We start from the raw sequence: 16151 nt of genomic DNA, 5'->3' as shown, positions 1-16151 counted from the left end.
AGGCAGGTATAATTTATCCCGTTGCTGATAGTCAGTGGGTAAGTCATGTCCATTGCGTCCCTAAGAAGGGAGGTATTACTGTCGTTCCTAATGATAAAGATGAGTTGATCCCGCAAAGAATTATTACAGGTTATAGGATGGTAATTGATTTCCATAAATTAAATAAAGCTACTAAAAAGATCATTGCCCCTTACCTTTTATCGATCAAATGCTAGAAAGATTATCCAAACATACACATTTTTGCTTTCTAGATGGTTATTCCGGTTTCTCCCAAATACCTGTGTCAGTTGTTGATCAATCTAAGACCACTTTTACTTGCCCTTTCAGTACTTTTGCTTATAGCCGTATGCCTTTTGGTTTATGTAATGCACTTGCTACCTTTCAAAGATGCATGATGGCTATATTTTCTGATTTTTGTGAAAAGATATGTGAGGTATTCATGGATGATTTCTCCATTTATGGATCCTATTTTGATGATTGCTTAAGCAACCTTGATCGAGTTTTGCAAAGATGTGAAGAAACTAACCTTGTCTTGAATTTGGAGAAATGCCACTTTATGGTTAATGAAGGTATTGTCTTGCGGCACAAAATTTCTGAAAGAGGCATTGAAGTTGATAAAGCCAAAGTTGATGCTATTGAAAAGATGCCGTGTCCCAAGGACATCAAAGGTATAAGAAGTTTCCTTGGTCATGCCGATTTTTATAGGAGGTTCATTAAGGACTTCTCAAAAATTTCTCGGCCTCTGACTAATTTATTACAAAAAGATATACCATTTGTTTTCGATGATGATTGCGTAGAAACATTTGAAATACTTAAGAAAGCATTAATCTCTGCACCTATTGTTCAGCCACATGATTGGAATTTACCCTTTGAAATTATGTGTGATGTCAGTGATTATGCTGTAGGTGCTATTCTAGGGCAAAGAGTTGATTAGAAATTAAATGTTATTCAATATGCTAGTAAAACTCTAGAAAATGCTTAGAGAATTTGATGGTTTCTCTTGCTACAAGAATTTGATTTGCATATTATTGATAGAAAGGGAGCTGAGAACCCCGTTGCAGACAACTTGTCTAGGTTAGAAAATGTGCTTGATGACCCACTACCTATTGATGATAGCTTTCCTGATGAACAATTAAATGTATAAATGCTTCTCACACCACTCCATGGTATGCTGATTATGCTAATTATATTGTTGCTAAATTTATACCACCTAGTTTCACATACCAGCAAAAGAAAAAGTTCTTATATGATTTGAGACATTACTTTTGGGATGACCCACATCTTTATAAAGAAGGAGTAGATGGTGTTATTAGGCGTTGTGTACCTGAGCATGAACAGGAACAGATCCTATGCAAGTGTCATTCCGAAGCTTATGGAGGACACCACGCTGGAGATAGAACTGCACATAAGGTATTGCAATCCGGTTTTTATTGGCCTACTCTCTTCAAGGATGCCCGTAAGTTTGTCTTATCTTGTGATGAATGTCAAAGAATTGGTAATATTAGTAGACGTCAAGAATTGCCTATGAATTGTTGACTAGTTATTAAACCATTTGATGTTTGGGGCTTTGATTATATGGGACCTTTTCCTGCCTCTAATGGATATACACATATTTTAGTTGTTGTTGATTACGTTACTAAGTGGGTAGAAGCTATTCCAACTAGTAGTTCTGATCATAACACCTCTATTAAAATGCTTAAAGAAGTTATTTTTCCGAGGTTTGGAGTCCCTTGATACTTAATGACTGTTGGTGGTTCACATTTTATTCATGGTGCTTTCCGTAAAATGCTTGCTAAATATGATGGTAATCATAGAATTGCATCTCCTTATCACCCACAGTCTAGTGGTCAAGTAGAATTGAGTAATAGAGAACTCAAATTAATTCTGCAAAAGACTGTTAATAGATCTAAAAAGAATTGGTCCAAGAAACTTGATGATGCATTATGGGCCTATAGAACTGCATATAAAAATCCTATGGGTATGTCTCCGTATAAAATGGTTTATGGAAAAGCATGTCACTTACCTCTTGAACTAGAACATAAGGCTTATTGGGCTATTAAAGAACTCAATTATGATTTCAAACTTGCCAGTGAGAAGAGGTTATTTGATTATGGAAAAGCATGTCACTTACCTCTTGAACTAGAACATAAGGCTTATTGGGCTATTAAAGAACTCAATTATGATTTCAAACTTGCCAGTGAGAAGAGGTTATTTGACATTAGTTCACTCGATGAATGGAGAACCCAAGCCTACGAGAATGCCAAATTATTTAAAGAAAAAGTTAAATGATGGAATGACAAAAGAATACAAAAGCTCAAGTTTAATGTGGGTGATTATGTATTGCTATACAACTCTCGTTTAAGATTTTTTGCAGGAAAACTTCTCTCTAGATGGGAAGGTCCTTACGTTATCGAGGAGGTCTATCGTTCCGGTGCCATAAAAATCAACAACTTCGAAGGCACAAATCTGAAGGTGGTGAATGGTCAAGGAATCAAATATTATATCTCAGGTAATCCTATAAATGTTGAAACCAATGTTATTGAAACCGTAACCCCGGAGGAATACATAAGGGGCACTTTCCGAAACGTTTCAGACTCCGAAAAGGAAGAGGTATGTGGTACAGTAAGTAAACTGATTCCAAAATAGTTCTAATGGAAATTTTCTTTCGTTTTGGAATATTTAGAAAAATAGAAAAATAAGAAGCAGTCCGAGAAGGACAAGAGGTATGTGGGCACCTCATGTGCTCTCCAGACTCCTTTTCTTACACGACATATATTTTGGTCGGTAAAAATTCATTATATAACCTCCTGAAGGTTTTGACCACTGTATCACGCAAAAATCTCCTGTCTTTGTTTCGAGCTATTTTTCTAACAGATCTAGGTCATCATGTCATCTTCAAGTGCCCCCAAGGACCAGTTCTTCGAGAAGGTCATCAACCCCTACCTCGCGGAAGTGTTGCAACACCCTCAAACCATTGAGATGCGTGAGGGGTTGTTGCACATCCGCGATGTTGAGGGACCAAGGAAGACCGGAAGCACGGAGGCAAGGCTCGAGGCATTGGAGCAAGAAGTTTTCAAGTGTCAGGAGATGGTGGAGCATGGACTCGATTCCAATCACATTATGACCACGTAGTTCACCAATAACCACAAGCTAGACATCAAGGACATTGGGGAGGCCATCTTCAAGCTTCATGAGAAAATCGAGCACCTCCAAGCCCATATCTATGACCTGCAAAATCAAAACTGTGAGTATGAATATAGATTCAAGAGGATGAGTTTGGCTGCAAATTTGAGGTTTCAGGAGACTTGATCATCCTTCTATGATGGTGAGCCTATGCCTTGGAAGAAGGACGACAAGCCTACGCCATCAACAAAACCACCAACTTCCTCACCAACAAAGGAGACATAACCACATGGGTATGGGAACTCCCCTTGGCAACTGCCAAGCTTGGGGGAGTGCCCGGTATCGTATCACCATCACTTTTATGTTTACCGCTTTTCTTAGTTCGATCCTTTTGATAATATTTTGATCTAGTAGAATAAAAGTTCTTAGTATGATCTAGTTGTGAGTTTTGCTTTATGATCCTTCTATGCAATCGAGTCCGTGAGCTATATATAATAAAGATTAGTGTTGAGTCAAGGGCTTAATTATTTTGCCATGATCTTGAGTGAATAAAATAAAAGAGAAAGAATAAAAAGAAATAAAAGAGATCTTATGGAGAGTAATGAGCTCACATATAAAGAGTATGATGATTAAAAGTTGTTGAGAGTTGACGAACATAGTTTTGGTCATCGTTGCAATTAATAAGAAGTAATAAAGAAAGAGAGGTCTTCACATATAAATATACTATCTTGGACATCTTCTATGATTGTGAGCACTCATTAAAATATGACATGCTAAAGAGTTGACATTGGACAAGGAAGACAACGTAATGGGTTATGTTTTCTTACATCTGAGATAAATTATATTGTCATGGATCATCCAACATGATTGAGCTTGCCTTTCCCCCTCATGCTAGCCAAATTCTTTGCACCAAGTAGAGATACTACTTCTGCTTCCCAACACCCTTAAACCAGTTTGGCCATGAGAGTCGACCATACCTACCTATGGATTGAGTAAGATCCTCCAAGTAAGTTGTCATCGGTGCAAGCAATAAAATTGCTCTCTAAATATGTATGACTTATTAGTGTGGGAGAAAATAAGCTTTATACGATAGTGTGATGTGGAAGAAATAAAAGTGACAGACTGCATAATAAAGGTCCATATCACAAGTGGCAATATAAAGTGACGTTCTTTCACATTAAGATTTTGTGCATCCAACCATAAAAGCGCATGACAACCTCTGCTTCCCTCAGCGAAGGGCCTATCTTTTACTTTTATCTCCTACCTTGCATAAGAGTCATGGTGATCTCCACCCTTCCTTTTTAAATTTTATCTTTTGGCAAGCACAACGTGTTGGAAAGATCCTGGTATATATGGCTAATTGGATGTGAGTTTTCATGAACTATTATTGTAGACATTACCCTTGAGGTAAAACATTGGGAGGCAAAACTATAAGCTCCTATCTTTCTTTGTGTCCGATTAAAACTCCATACCCATAAGTATTGCCTGAGTGTTAGCAATTGTGAAATACTATATGATAGTTGAGTATGTGGACTTGCTGAAAAGCTCTTATATTGACCCTTTCCTATTTTATGATAAATTGCAATTGCTCCAATGACTGAAATTATAGTTTGTTAGTTTTCAAGAAGTTTATGGTTCATACTTGAAATTGTGATTGAATTGTTACTCTAGCATAGGAGATCATATGACAAGAATTACATAAGTTGCTGTTCTAAGAATGATCATGATGCCCTCATGTCCATATTTTATTTTTATTGACATCTCTATCTCTAAACATGTGGACATATTTTTCGATTTCGGCTTTCGCTTGAGGACAAGCGTGGTATAAGCTTGGGGGAGTTGATACGTCCATTTTGCATCATGCTTTTATATCGATATTTATTGCATTATGGGTTGTTATTACACATTATGTCACAATACTTATGCATATTCTCTCTTATTTTACAAGGTTTACATAAAGAGGGAGAATACCGGCAGCTGGGATTCTGGGTTGGAAAAGGAGCAAATATTAGAGACCTATTCTGCACAACTCCAAAAGTCCTGAAACTTCGTGGAAGTCATTTTTAGAATATATAAAAAATACTGAGCGCAAGAAGTTTCGGAGGGGGACCACACCCTGCCCACAAGGGTGGGGGTGCTCCCTACCCCCTGGGCGCCCCCCCTTCCTCATGGGCCCCCTGGTGGCCCTCCAATGCCCATCTTGTGCTATATGGAGTCTTTCAATGAGGAAAAAATCATAAGCCAGCTTTCGGGGCGAGACTCCGCCGCCACGAGGCGGAACCTTGGCGGAACCAATCTAGGGATATGGCGGAGCTGTTCTGCCGGGAAACTTCCCTTCGGGAGGGGGAAATCATCGCCATCGTCATCACCAACGATCCTCTCATCGGGAGGGGGTCAATCTCCATCTACATCTTCACCAGCACCATCTCCTCTCAAACCCTAGTTCATCTCTTTTATCCAATTCGTGTCTCTAAGTCCGGGATTGGTACCTGTGGGTTGCTAGTAGTCTTGATTACTCCTTGTAGTTGATGCTAGTTGGTTTATTTGGTGGAAGATCATATGTTCAGATCCTATATGTACATTAATACCCCTCTGATTATGAACATGAATATGCTTTGTGAGTAGTTACGTTTGTTCCCGAGGACATGGGAGAAGTCTTGCTATTAGTAGTCATGTGAATTTGGTATTCGTTTGATATTTTGATGAGATGTATGTTGTCTCTCCTCTATGGTGTTATGTGAACGTCGACTACATGACACTTCACCATTATTTGGGCCTAGAGGAAGGCATTGGGAAGTAATAAGTAGATGATGGGTTGCTAGATTGACAGAAGCTTAAACACTAGTTTATGTGTTTCTTCGTAAGTGGCTGATTTGGATCCATATGTTTCATCCTATGGTTAGGTTTACCTTAACACTTTTGTTGTAGTTGCGGATGCTTGCAATAGAGGTTAATCATAAGTGGGATGCTTGTCCAAGTAAGGACAGCACCCAAGCACCGGTCCACCCACCTACCAAATTATCAAAGTACCGAACGCGAATTATATGATCGTGATGAAACCTAGCGTGACGATATTCCCATGTGTCCTCGGGAGCGCTTTACATCATATAAGAGTTTGTCCAGGCTTGTCCTTTGCTATAAAAAGGATTGGGCCACCTTGCTGCACTTTATTTACTTTTGTTACTTGTTGCTTGTTACCAATTATCTTATCACAAAACTATCTGTTACCTATAATTTCAGTGCTTGCAGAGAATACCTTGCTGAAAACCGCTTATCATTTCCTTCAGCTCCTCGTTGGGTTCGACACTCTTACTTATTGAAAGGACTACGATAGATCCCCTATACTTGTGGGTCATCACAGGCACACAAGTCTGGGGACCCCCATTCCCAGAACGCCGACAGTAGCCCCCGGGCCCAAGGCACGCTCGGGCTTGGCTTTGAGGCGAAGCCAAAGGATCAAGCGCGAAGCGCCGCGGGCCCCAATAGCCTACGGCTTCGGTTGACGCGTGGCGGTTGATTGGTCGTGGGAGTCTTCGCTTCCCCATGCTGCCTCGGCAACTGCTCGACTTGACAAGTCCCTGCGACATGTAAGGAAAATCTTCATTACCTGTGGCGGTTGGTTGGCCTTCTTCTGCTATAAATGGGGAGGAGGGCGGAGCCCCCGTCGCCCATCTCTTCTTGGTTCACTTGCTTCTTCCTCCTTGCTACATCGCTTGCAGCAATGGCGCCCATCCGAAGGTTCTCCGCTGAAGAGAAAGGAAAGGCCCCCCCACGATGATCCAGAGCCGCTTTCGCCGAAGAAGAGGTCGGTTCACCATCGCGACGAAGCAGCGATGCAGGTGGTGACGTGGCCCTGGTGCGAGCGGCCTCTTCCAGGGTATCCGCTACCCTTGTACGCCCGAGCCGAGGGCTCAGGAGGGCGGAGCGACAAGAGGCGCCGCCCGCGCCACGGCTGTGGTCGCCGCACCGCGGGGACACATGTCGTTGCCCCAGGGGTCCATGCCACGGACTCGTCGCGTGAGTTCGTGTTGTGGGCGGCGATGCCACCAAGCACCTGGATACGCCTCCCACCGTTCTTCGCCGTCGAGGTGCTGCCGAGGGGCGTTTGCGAACTTTGGCTGCAGCATGCTGACTGCAACGCCCCAGCAACCAGAGCAAAGATTGGAACCGTCGCCTCTGGGAAGATCTTCATGACCCGAGGCTGGGGTGAGATTGCCCGGGTCTGCCGCGCGGAGGGCGCCCTCGCTATCCACTTCGAGTATGACGGCGCCTCCGTGCTGTTCTTCAAGGTCTTCGACGAGGAAGGTCGTCGCCTGGAGTGCTGCCCTGAAGGAGGTCACCAGGACGACGTTGCAGTGGGCGCGGGGCCCTCCACTGGTCTTGCCTGCAGCTCCTCCAGCGACAGTGACGACTCGTGGTGGTCCAGCGACTCTCCTGAGCCCTTGAAGTCTCCGGAGACGAGCGACAATAGCTACGTGCCGCTAAGCTCCCGCCGTGCTCGGAGCAGGGCCGCGGCGTCCAGCCGCCGCTGCTGCTGATCGGGATGGGGTCGACGCTGGCCTCCCATGGCCCACTATTGATGATGGCGTCCGCCACGGGAGGGTGCAGATAGGATTCCTCTTAGTACTTGTTCTGGTTCCCCGCGAAGAATCATGAAGTACCCCGTGGGGGCGTGTAAAGGGTCTGTAATGTCTTTTGCGTATATATGGTCCTTGTTATGGAATTGCGTGGGCGCGTATCCTGCCGAGGCTCGACCTCCCCTTTCCAATCCCGCGGCAGCTTGATGCTCTACACTGACAGGTCCCGGTCCCCAGGCAGGCTACAGCCGTCGCTGGTATGCCAGATCGCGATGCCGTGATGAAGGCCAGAAGGTGAACGGCCCGAAGTACAGTAAGAGCTCCTGAGGCGCGATGCTCAGGAGGCCCCCTTTAGCGCTCAAGTGGCTGCCTTAGAATGGGAAAGGAAGAGAGTATCGCCACAGCAGGGCAGCGGAAGGAGCAAGGCCCGCTTCGGCCCAGTCTCCTCTTTCTATCCTCGTGACGGCTTGGTGCTCTACACTGACAGGTCCCGGTCTCCAGGCAGGCTCCACCTAGTGCTAGTATGCCAGGTCACGATGCCGTGGTCAAGGCCAGGAGGTGAGCGGCCCGAAGTCCGGTAAGAGCTCCTGAGGCGCGATGCTTAGGAGGTCCCCTTTAGCGCCCAAGAAACCATGAAGAGGCAAGAAAGGGAGGTGACATTCCCACAACGGAGCCGCTGCGAAGGTCTCATGTCGTGGCGATAGGTGGGTTCCGTGTGTGAACTTATCTGGTCTGTCTGGAGTCTACTTCTCGTGGCACGCCCAGGCTCGTGCGTTGGTCGCTGTAGCGTAGCCATGCCAGGCCCGTGCGGGTTTCCCCCTTCCCTCCATGCTCTTCTTGGTGCTCTGCATCCTTAGGTCCCGGCCCTCAAGCGAGCTCAGCTGCCGCTGGTATGCCAGGTCGCGATGCCGTGGTCAAGCCCAGGGGGTGAGGGCTGGAGAGCCAGTAAGAGCTTCTGAGACGCGATGCTCAGGAGCCCCCCTTTTAACGCGCAAGCGAATCGCATGAGAGAAGAAGGAGAGTCTGTGGTACCGCCCGCCATGATCCTCAGGAAGCCCATGCAAGTTAACACGAAGAAGGGCGCCGAACCGCTGGTTTGCTTCTGGAGCGGGCGAGGGGACTCCCTACTGCGGAGAGCCCCCGAGGCATGTACAGCCCCACCCTGACACGTGGCTGGCATGGTAGGGTTTAGCGAGGTGTGCCTGGGCACTCATGAGCCAGCATGGGACTCATGAGGTCCTACCTCAAGGCGGGTTGCGCCTGGTCTCAGCCCTTGTTTATCGTCTTGCTCCTGCGAGATGGTCAGACAACGCAAAAGGGCCCTGAAGAAGAATGCCGGCGTGTGGCCCCCATAGTGGGCAACAATCAAGCAAGTGGTAGCCATAGGTAGGTTAAGCATGGAAGGCAAATCATCTTGGGTAAATGCAGAAAGATACGTGCCACCCGGTCAGGCCCGAGCGGCTTGGGGATGATGCAGCCCGAGGGGCGCCCCCAACAAGGTAAACTAAAGGCATAAGCAAAAAGGGATACATGCCACAGGGACGAACCCACGCAGCCTGGGAACAATGCAGCCCGAGGGGCGCTCCCAGCTAAACGAACTTGGAAATTTTCACCTTGTTCTATCGGCGAAGGAGAGTTGGTGCAAGTGAAGGCACGCGGCGAAGGAATGGCTCCTCACGAGCCACCGGGGCCCTGAGCCTCGGGAGGCTCTGGGGGCTCATGTGGTTCCCTGAGGACCGTCTCTGTCTCTACCAGGACGGCGTGGTGCCTGGTCTCCTGAGCCGCCAGCAGCAGCTACAGGTTGCGCTGATAGGCTGACAACATGCTCGGCAAGACGAAGGGCATGCGAACGTAGTTGTGTGGTGGACCCTTGCAATGGCCCACATGCGAAGGCCAGAAAGGCTCCTGAGATGCGGCCCTGTTGAGCCCTGGTACGTCAATGCAGACGCGCAGCCCGATATCCTCGCCTGGATGGGGAGCTGCGCCACATGAGCGGCGGTCGCCGCACATGGCCCTTGCGTCTTGCAATTCCTGAGTGGTCTTTGTGATGAACTCCTGAGCGGTGGGCGCTCTCTGCCCTGTGTTCTCCTGAGGGAAACATGCCGCGAAGCACGCCTCCAAGTGGTGCACGAGCGCCTCCCTCGTGATGTTGGCAAGGTCTGAGGCCCTCCAGAAGAGAGCCTCCGAGCCCTGCCCGAGGAGGGCGCTGGGCGCGCCTTCCTATGCGACAGAGGAAGGCGCCCCTGGAGCGGGTGCTGATCCTGACGAGGTTCCAGCCGCGACGCCACCCTCCTGAGGTCCGACACGGCGCATCTGCTTCTTCTTCTTGGGGATGGCCTCGGGAGGATCCTCGCTCTTGTTGTCGGGGTCGTCGATTGCGGCAGCTTGAAAGGCGCGCTCGAGGGAGCACACCACATCCCTCTCTTCGCACGGGACCATGATGATTCCGCTGCTTCCTGGCATCTTGAGGACATTGTAATCGTGGTGTGTCACTGCCATGAACTTGGCCAGGGATGGATACCCGAGGATGGTGTTGTATGGCAGACAGATGTGCGCGACATCAAAGTCAATGAGCTCGGTGTGGTAGTTCTTGCATTCACCAAAGGTGACAGGGAGGCGGACCTACCCTATCGGTGTGGTGGAACCGTCGGTCACTCCTGAGAAAGGCTTGGTAGGCTGAAGCTGCTCATATGGCACTTGGAGGTTGTCGAACATGTCGACGGACATGACGTTGAGCCCTGCACCGCCGTCGATGAGGGTCTTGGTAACTTGCACGTTCCTGATGACTGGTGAACAAAGCATCGGGAGGGCGCCAGCGATGGCTGCGCATTTGAGCTGATCTGCCGAGCTGAAGGTGATGGCGCACTGGGACCACCTGAGCGGGCGCGTGGCCTCGAGCTTGGGGAGGACTGCATTCACCTCACGCGTGAACTGTTTGAAGCTACGCTGTGAGGCTGGGGCCAGTGCACCGCCCAAGATGCAGGCGATTGCGCGCAGCTCTTGGAAGACCGGCGTTGCCCCGAGGACGATCCTCACGAGGTTGGTCCCTCCAGGCGCCCTCGCAAGGTTGATCCTACCAGCGGTCCTCATGAGGCCTATCGCGCCACTCCTGGCACGGGCCACAGTCGTCTCAGCGTCCGCCTCCACCTCCTCCTCCTCGGCCGTAGCCACGGTCGCTGCGCTCAGGGCGTCGACCGAAGCGTCCTTTGCGAATGGCTCTGAGTTCTTGACAGTAACTGGTGTTGTGGGTGTTCAGGTTGTGGAAGGCGCAGAATGGTCGGCTGCCCTTGGATGACTCGGCTGGTCCCTGTCGTGGATCTAAATCTGATAGTAGAGTGGGGGTAGGTATGGAGAGGCAAGGTCCTAGCTATGGAGAGGTTGTAAACACAAGAGATGTACGAGTTCAGGCCCTTCTCGGAGGAAGTAAAAGCCCTACGTCTCGGAGCCCGGAGGCGGTCGAGTGGATTATGCGTATATGGATTAGAGGGTGCCGAACCCCTCTGCCTGTGGAGGGGGGGTGGCTTATATAGAGTGCGCCAGGACCCAGCCAACCCACGTAATGAAGGGTTTAAGGTACATTAAGTCCGGGGCGTTACTGGTAACGCCCCACATAAAGTGTCTTTACTATCATAAAGTCTACTTAATTACAGACCGTTGCAGTGCAGAGTGCCTCTTGACCTTCTGGTGGTCGAGTGAGTCTTCGTGGTCGAGTCCTTCAAGTCAGTCGAGTGAGTCCCTCGTAGGTCGACTGGAAGGTGATCTCTTCTAAGGGTGTCCTTGGGCAGGGTACTTAGATCAGGTCTGTGACCCTACCCTAGGTACATGACTCCATCATTAGCCCCCGAATGGATTGAGGCTTGAGTGATGAAGGAGTTGATGTTGTTTCCAATTAGCCTTCGCATACTGGTCGTGCGTTGTTTTGAACCAAAAAATCTCTTTGTTGATAGTGAGCAACTTTTATTCAGTCGACTCGATCCATTCTTTTCCTTCGTCGAGTGATCTTTTGGACTTCGCCGATTTCCGAGCGACGGATCGTAGGAAATCCCGCGTCTGGCAGACCGATCTGCCGTTTGCGGATTCCGCGGGATACGAAATTTGGGGAAGCGCGCGAAGCGGGGCGGACCGCGGCGCTCGGATGGGATAGGGCATAGACGCCTCGATCCCCGCGCCGCTTGTTTCGCCACGTATCACGTCCGCGCAACTGTTTCAGGATATGATTAGATCGACCTAGCCCACCTGTCATCCACTCGGAAGGGATCTTATAAACGCGCCCGGCGAGGGTTTTTTGAGCAGTGCCTCAGCATTCTCTCTCTGCTCCCTTCGTCTCCGCCCAACGCGCTCGCTCTCGCCTCTGCACAACTTCTCCTCGCGCGTCTCGCCGGCAGCCATGGTCAAGGAGAAGACGGGGCGCTGGAACGCGCGAAGAAGGCGTCGGCGACGGAGAAGGCGAAGGGGAGATCCACCAGTCGCGGCGGGTCTTCGTCTAGATCTCGCCTGCCGAAAGGCTGGGTCCAGGGGGATTGGATCCAATCGACCATCACGGAGACGGATCTCCTCGACATGGCCAACGAGGGCCTGATCCCTCATGGAGCTGCAAGGCTTCCGGGGAAAGAGTGGCAGCCCCAGCCGGAAGAGGGTGAGTGCGTGCTTCTGGCTACCCATGTCGACCGCGGATTTTCTTTGCCGCCGAGCGTTTTCTTCCGTGGTTTCTTGAACTTCTTTGGAGCGCAACTCCACCACTTCACCCCGAATTCTATCACCTATCTTGCCGCGTTTGTGTCCATGTGTGAGAGTTTTCTGGGTTGTCGACCGCATTGGGGTTTGTTCAAGCACATATTCACGTGTCGCTCTCAGACCGTGAAGAAGGCGAGCCCAGGCGACGAAAAAACCCAAGTTGTCCAAATGTGTGGGGGTCTGGGGATCCAGGTGAGGAACAAGAGCACCTTCCCAGCCATGACATTTCCCGAGTTAGTCAGAGGCTGGCAGTCGACCTGGTTCTACTGCCAGGATCAGCCGACGTCGGGGCAGTCGAGTGGACTCCCTCAGTTCACCATGGGCCGAGTGAACAAGCCCTCCTCTCTGAAGGTGATTCCGGAGGAGAAAGCTGACATGAAGATGCTGATGGAGCGTGTAGTTCAGTTGGTTCGGGAGGGAGTGACGGGTATGGATCTCCTGGAGGTTTTTCTTAGGCGTCGTATCCAGCCTCTTCAGTTCCGGAGCCATTGCATGTGGTTGTACTGCGGGACTGAGGATGAGACTCGGGTCAATCCAGAAGCAGTCGACGATGCCGCTGTGGAAAGGTGGATGGCCGCTGTCACTGGGAACAAGGATAACCCTCGTGGAGCCAGAAGGATTCCTCCACTCGACCACCATAGTGATCCAAACAAGGTATGTCTGCTCCACTTCCCATTGTATTCTTGTCACATTTATTTCTGTTTTCTCTGCCGATCGGTCGACTGATCTTTGTCTTGATGTCTATCAGGTCCTCACTGAGCTGTACTCGATGCCCAATGGAGCACAGGCTCCGACTGAGAAGGGAGAAGCGAGCGGGGGCGAGAGCCAGGAGGAGGAGTGGGACTCGGACGCCGCTGAGGATGATGATGATGACAATGACGATGATGATGATGATGAGGACGAAGAAGAGGAGGAGGAGGAGGTCGCACCACCGCGCTCGGAAAGGCGGTCGAAGCTTGTCCATGACCCTGCGACTGAACGTGGCAAGGGGGTTGCGACTGTTACACAGTCGACCAAGCGCCCTCGGACCACCTCTCCGGCGCCAACTGAAAAGGCGTCGAAGCAGCCCAGGGCGGCCCCGTCAAAGCCGACCAAGCTCCTGCCGAAGATGAAGGTGTCCATCCCCACCATATCAGGGTAATCATGCTGCTTAAGTCTTCTTGTTTTGTGCGAACTTTATCTCTGGTTGGCGCTGGAGTTAGTCGACTGATTCTTTGGAGTTGCAGTGCTGCTACTTCTGAGACCTCAGCCCGGGATGACGACCATGAGATGGAGGACGCAGCAACCTCAAAACCTGGTACTATACTCTTAACACCGTTTCTAGTCGACTGACTCATGATCTCTAATTCTGATTCTTTTCTGTAGCTCCATCCAATGTTGTTATCACTCTCCCTGATGATGATGAAGATGAGGAACCGCTGAAGCACAGAAGGAGTAGGAAAGCGTCTGCCGGCAGGGTGCCCCAGGATGTGACGGTGCCTGAGACTCTGGTCGCGGAGGAGGAGAACACCACTCGACACACTGTGTCCTTCGCAGATCCACTGACGAGTGCTCTGCAGCCCTCTCTCTTCACGACGCACCACGTCCCAGAGGAACAAGCTGGCGCCGCGAAGGAGGCGATACGCCAGGTAGGGATCATGATGGAGCAGTTGAAGACCATCCGGGATGCGAGCCAGGCAGCTTATGACGCCAGTTCCGCCCTTCAAAGCAATGTTCAGGTCAGTCGACCACCACTTGTTCTGTTAGGATATGCTACCAAAAACTTTTCTTTCCAGAATTTATAGTAATCACCCACTAGGTGTGTCGATTTAAACTCCGTGTTAGCGGGGGCACGCTGAGTGCACCCGCTGGGTGTAGTCCCCAAGGCTAAGGTCGACTGCTGGCAGTCGGCCTTAGGCTTTATAAGTTCAGTCTTTCCGTCATTCGACTATGGCGACTGGATTTCGCAAACCGGTGGGGGCACGCTGAGTGCACCCACTGGGTGTAGTCCCCAAGGCTAAGGTCGACTGCTGGCAGTCGGCCTTAGGCTTTATAAGTTCAGTCTTTCCGTCATTCGACTATGGCAACTGGATTTCGCAAACCGGTGGGGGCACGCTGAGTGCACCCACTGGGTGTAGTCCCCGAGACTGTGGTCGACTGCTTGCAGTCGATTACAGTCTTAAAGAATACATCTTGTTTTTTTTTTGAGGTCGACTGGTCGACTCTGTCTTCAATAGGATTAGTGGGGGCACGCTGAGTGCACCCACTGGGTGTAGTCCCCGAGACTACGGTCGAATGCTTGTATTCGGCTGTAGTCTTAGAAACGCATGATTTTCCTTTTCCACTCGGAAGTGAATTATCTTTGACATTTAGTCGATTGATTCTTCGCAGAGATCCTGTGACCTCGCGGCTCGCTACACTGAGCTGGAAAACAAGCACATTCAGCTCGAGCTGGATTTGAAGCTGGCTCAGGAGAATCTGACGAAGGCAAAGGAGGAGACCAAAGGTATGTTTGGTGAGACCTCGACGACTGCTTTTTCCCTTTATTTGTTTCAAAATCTGATCTTGCTGTAACTTGCAGGTAAGGTGAAGGAGGCCCAACAGAAAAAAGACCTTGAACTAGCTGAGAAGATCAAGCTTGCTGACGAGAAGTTAGCTTCAGTCACCAAGCTTGAACAAGAAAATACCAATCTGAAAGCTGCTCTTGGGAAGAAAAATGATCTGGAGGCCTTCCTGAGTGGTCTTGCCAAGAAGTTGTTCCTTATGCTTGAAGGTAAACCTTTACGCTCAACAATCATTTTCAACTGTGATTTTTCCATTCGACCATTGCCTTGACTCGGTGATCGTCCTTGCAGAATTTTGTCAAGACTTTGAAGAAGAGACTAGCCGGCTGGAACCAAACCTTGACCCCGTCAATTCTCCGGTGAACGACGAAGTTGCCATGAATGTTTTCCGACTGGAGTCCCGTGTTGCAGCTGTCGTGGACTATCTTGCAAGGCTGAAGGTCGCCACATCTCGCATCGACTCAACGCTCTGGCCCAGGGAGACACTCCAGAACGACCTCGAGTCGCTGATGGCTCGCTTGAACACGGTCCCTGGTCGAGTGCAGGAGTGGAAAAAGTCCTCGGCTCGGTGCGGTGCAGATGTTGCTCTGTGTCTGGCCCGAGTCCACTGCAAAGATGCGCGAGAAGACAAGCTGGCGGCCCTTCGGGTGGCCAACACCAAGAAACACGACTTCAGGTCCTTTATGGAAACTTTCATTGCTGCTGCCACTCGGATCGCGGATGGAATTGATCTTGATGAGTTTGTTGCACCTTCCAGCCCTCCACAGGAGGGGTAAAAAACTTCTTTTAAGCTCGACGCTTTAAATTTGCCTCGGTATGCCGAGTGGAGTTGTAACCGATAAACCTTAACAGGCTTAGCACCTGAGCACTTTCGGTTCCTTTAGGTATCGTTCCGAACTTGAATTTGATGTTTGAATATGATTGCTTTTGGCTTGAAATGTCTTTTGCAGGTTCAAAGCAAGACGCTCACTGCAGTCGACTTATTCCTTAATCCACTTAGGTGAGCGCTGGGCTGCAGCTAAGCCCCCGAGTGAGGGGTTTGCTCTTCACTCGGTAGGATTTTTATATCTTAGGCGAGCACTGGGCTGCAGCTAAGCCCCCGAGTGAGAGGTTTGCTCTTCACTCGGTAGGATTTTTATATCTTAGGCGAGCACTGGGCTGCAGCTAAGCCCCC

Source organism: Triticum dicoccoides, chromosome 7A (assembly GCF_002162155.2).
Source record: "Triticum dicoccoides isolate Atlit2015 ecotype Zavitan chromosome 7A, WEW_v2.0, whole genome shotgun sequence".
Classification (NCBI taxonomy): domain Eukaryota; kingdom Viridiplantae; phylum Streptophyta; class Magnoliopsida; order Poales; family Poaceae; genus Triticum; species Triticum dicoccoides.
Note: the sequence above shows the minus strand (reverse complement) of the source record.